Source organism: Triticum dicoccoides, chromosome 2A (assembly GCF_002162155.2).
Source record: "Triticum dicoccoides isolate Atlit2015 ecotype Zavitan chromosome 2A, WEW_v2.0, whole genome shotgun sequence".
Taxonomy (NCBI): domain Eukaryota; kingdom Viridiplantae; phylum Streptophyta; class Magnoliopsida; order Poales; family Poaceae; genus Triticum; species Triticum dicoccoides.
In genome coordinates this window covers 23,775,881-23,780,738 of record NC_041382.1, presented here as the reverse complement: position 1 = coordinate 23,780,738, position 4,858 = coordinate 23,775,881, and the positions used below count along the sequence as shown (strand labels likewise).

General features: G+C 40.7%; 1 pseudogene; it reads left to right on the top strand.

Moving 5' to 3' along the window:
* The first annotated feature begins 203 nt into the window (after positions 1-203).
* On the top strand, positions 204-4,504 carry LOC119357472 (annotated as a pseudogene).
* Positions 4,505-4,858: the final 354 nt, after the last annotated feature.

The window sequence follows — 4,858 nt, the reverse complement described above, 5'->3', positions numbered from 1 at the left end:
GATGACGAGTTAGCTACTCATTTGTGACTTCCCATAATTTTGCAAACACTGGCGATATAGCCATAATTTTTGTTTTACTCAAGAGTTTTCCACAAAAACATTTGGCGCCACAGTTCCTCATCTTTACTTCACATATATCTCAATTTACAATCATAATTCAACAATATTTAACTATACAACTTTTCTATATGAATTTTTGGGTCATGTGTAGTGCATCAAGGTAACAACATATTGTCCAAAGTTGCACTTATAACAATGTGTGCAAGTTATCCATCTAAACGTCTGGGTCCCAAATAAATTATGTTTTACCATAGAATTTGCATAACCTTGTTTATATGTATATATTTGTCATTATAATTTATATGCAACATTCAATTCAACATCATATAGTTTTTTATATTAAACTCACATTTTCCCTCAACTATAGGTGGGGTGAACAAGCTGCAGAGAATTTACCAGCAAACTTGAAGGCATTGTACATCAACATACTTAACACTACAAATGATATCAAGGAAGAGTTAAAGCATCAGAAAAATAAGAATGCTGAATTGGTAAAAGATTTGGTAAGTGTTCTTCAAGATTGTAACAAATTAGCCAAAAAAAGAACCTTGATGTGTACCACAAAAGTAAATACAGTAGTATTCAGGGATTTTGTATCAAGTAATATTTTTTTTGTGAATGAAGTAATATACAAGTTTATATAAGTAATATACAAGTTTATATAAGTAATAAACAAGAGCATCTATTTGTTAGATATGAGACTCTTGTTGAGGTGGGACAAGAAATCCAAATATAAGTTGTCCAAGCTTCTCACTCCAATAATTGGGTATCATTATTTTATTGGTTGGTGGTTTCCAAATGGAAGCTAGTGGCCGCATGAGCACATTAATGAAATTGAAAAAAAGTAGCAAGTTTGGAGGAAAATGTGAAAAATCATCATTCTTTAGCTTTTTTCTCTTAGACAGAACATATTGTATAATCCATCTATGAGTTTCATACTAAATATCTATCCTTTGATGCATGTATTGTGTAGTTCAACAAATGTTATTGCATGCTTTCAAGGTTGTTTATGTGCTAAACTTTTCTTGATGTCGCATTTCACAATGAATATGATTATATTTCAAAAGGAAATTGTTTATGCTTCGTTATTATCCAATAGAATGCAACTATAAAGGCACCTTGAGAAAAACATTCTCCATTTGTATACCTTATTTAACATTTAACTGTCACATTGTTTAGGTAATCAACGTGGCCAGATGCTATCACGCTGAGGTGAAATGGCGTGACGAACACTACGTACCAAGTAGTGTTGAAGAGCATCTGCAAATTTTAGTGCGCAGCAGTGCTTGTATGCAAATAATAAGTTTTGTATTCATTTCGTTGGGTGATGTGACTACAAGAGAGGTGCTTGAATGGGCTTTAACCTATCCAAAAATTATCAGATCTGTATGCATTGTTGGGCGCATTGGCAATGACATGGTGTCACATGAGATACGAACTCTTCGTTAAAATTTTGATGTTGTAAATATATATTTTTCGTACCAACGGCAGTCCTAACTAAAGTTATCTAGTAATCACTTAATCGAACACTTGTGGACTAATATATGAATATAAACTTTTCTTACAAAACCTTACTAGAGGGAAATTCATGCACTATGAACAAAAACAAAAATTGGTCCAGTTTATGAGGGAAATTAGGTTGTAGATGTTACATGGGAAGATTGACTCAAGAAAAACTATGCAACACCTATACATCAGGAAGCAGCTGACTAAACTAGGCCTATAATCACAGCCGAAAAAAAATAAGCACAACAAGGACACAATATGATCATCCATTAGAAGCACCTGTGAAAGGATCGACACAGTCCGCTAGATGAGGGTGAATAGGTGACTACAAATTTAATCTTAATTACTAATTTTAGGAATACATGGATAAAGTAGGTTCTCTAGATATGCACTAGATGAACACAACCTATATGGAAAGCAAGCTCAAAGCAATGTAAGCTTGGCAACAGTACCAAAACTGGCCAAACGGGTCGTACTAGTTGGGTGGCCCGGTAGCACGCGGGAACAACACGACCCGGGCTAAACGAGCCATGCCCGGCATGCGACACGCCAGGGGCCGTGCCTAGGCCTAGAGGCTGGACACGTGGGTCGGCACGACATGGTCTGCTAATTTTTTATTTCTAAATTATATAAATATATATGGTCTATATAAACAACCTAATAGGCTGAAAATGGCCCAAAAACAGCCCATTAGGCAAAACTGCACATGGGCCAAGCGTGCTAAACGGCCAACATTCTAGCTGATTAACAAAAAGGTCGTGCCTGGGCCTGGAGACGCGGCACGTGGGCTGGCATGGCACGACCTGTTTACTAAACGTGCCCCCTATAGGTTGTGTCGTGCTAGGCACGATTACGGCAGGCTGGGGCTGGCCGTGCTGTGCCAGCCTGTTTGGCCAACTCTGAGCAATATCATTAGCAAGCCTACAATCATACAAAGCGAAGTAAAGTGCAGGAAATGATTAACCAGAAGCGATTTAGTGACGCATATTTTATCCCGAAGTTCATACTTCCTTGGGGAAGTGTGAATCTCCATTGGAGCGTGCGGTGCTGGTGCCAAGGCCCCGGAACTCCACCAAGCGGGTCACCATTTTCTCTTTGAGTCACCCCAACTGATGAGCCTCGAATCACTCAGGGTTGTTCTTGAAGGTGACCACCACACCTTTGCATGCGTCTCTGGAGCACACCACAAGCAAGGAAGCTTCCGTGGGAATCGAACCTCTAACCACCTAGGATGCCAAGCTCCAAGAGTAACAAATTCTGAGTGAAATCAACAAGGAGAAGAAATCGGTTTGGTGGAAGTGTAGACCGGGTGGTCCTCTCTATTTTCCTTCAAATGAGTCGACTGATTGGGTGGAGGGATGAGGAGTAAATGGAGCTTTCGAGCTTTCAAAAATGGAGGAAGAGAGATAAAACAACTCAACTCAAGTGTGGGGAGAAGGATACCTCTTGGGGAAGAAAGGAAAACTGATGTCTTTTTCCTTTTTGCAATAGGGGGGTCAACTTCGCCCGTAGACGACCATCGAGAGGCCAATGTACTGAGATAAACCGGAGAACTGACAGTAGCCCTCACTAACCCTATTTTCATCAACACCAAAACACTATTATGGATATAATGCACTTTCAACCAGCACTATGATGCCCCAAACCGACAACTTTAATCAGAATTCTACTAGCAAACACAGCCGCCTCAAATAGTAGGGTGTGAATGGAGCTCTTTTGTTGATCCTAAAAATAGGGAAGCAATATCGATGGATGCCACTGTTATTGGCCCTAGCCCCTGCGGGGGCAAGACTTCTATCTAGATCCTATCAAACTGCCACATTGGCAAAATCCCTAGGTAGGGGGATTCCAAATGCAACAGCCATCATGGCCACCTCAAATCCAACCAACAATGGTCATGTGGAGGTAAAGAAATGATTTCTCAATGGTGCCTCTATGGAGTAGAAAAGACTCATCGACACCGACACCCATCGAATAGAAGTTTTCAACCAGAATTTGTCATCCTTTCAACCCGTCGAACTGCATTTGTATTTCCACTTCGCCTAGGAGACCTGATCAGATCTAGCCAACGCCCACCATGAACAACTCACCACTTGTAGCAACTGTCCACAAGCAAGCACCAACCATCTAGCATCTAGACACCGTTGAAACCACCCCCACCGTGTGCCTTTCCTAACCCCAGGCCGTCCATAATCCCAAGTCAAGAGGTGGCGACTATCCCACTCTGGAACATGCAAGATCAATGATGCTACGCTAAATCTGCACAACAAGTGGTGGTTGAGCTGCCCAACCAAGACAACATTGTGGCTTTTTACCAGGCGCACCATCGAGGCCCTATGCCAGATGACCACCATGCGACCAGTCAACTCCCATGCAAGGACACGAGCCGCTTTTGTCTAGGGTCCAAAACTAGGGGATCAACTACCTCGTTGTCTTTGCAACAACCGCCAATGGTGGTGGCAATGAGGGAGCACGGAGGCGGTGAACCAACATGTGTGGCAATTTTCACCTCTTTGGTCGCCCGTGCATGAGAGGCACTATAGAATTGGGAGAGTTACATAATCCATACATGCAAAAACATTTATATCTATACATCGATGCATGCACATGATGAAACCTCATGTAGTTAATAGTAATATTTTTTTTCTTTTTGTAGCGTGAACAAATATCACAACATGTGACATCCACGGTGCAGACTTGCACAAAAGAGCACGGGATCACAGTAGTAGAAGCCAATGAGAAGCTCAAGGTGATAATTGAAGAAGCATGGATGGACATAGTCCGTGAATGCCTCCACAAAAAACAGCCAATGGTGCTTCTAGTGAAGGCAACCGATCTTGCCCGGACAATGGATTTTATGTACAAGCGTGAATATGCGTTTACCCTCCCGTCTAGTCTCAAAGAGACCCTAACTTCACTTTATGTGAATTACATATGAACCATTTTTTATTACGATGATATATGAACCTTTTCTCAAGAAAAAAACATATGAGATGATCTCACATACATACTGTGTTTTCAATAAATTCTTGGATAATATGAGGTGTACTGCATATTATATTTATGTTTAGCAAGAAATGCACATGGTGTAGCTATTATGTAATTTTTCTCGTCCATATCTAGCCATGCATGTGTGTGTTTCATTGATATCATGCAAAACATGCATGCAGCAGCTGCAATCAGTGAGAACTGCACAGTTTGTGTATGTCCCCAATGTCTGTACATTGTAGAGGTACTTCAGTTTGAGTTGTTTAGTGTATGTCTTTTGTGTTGGCATAAATCATTAGATCCT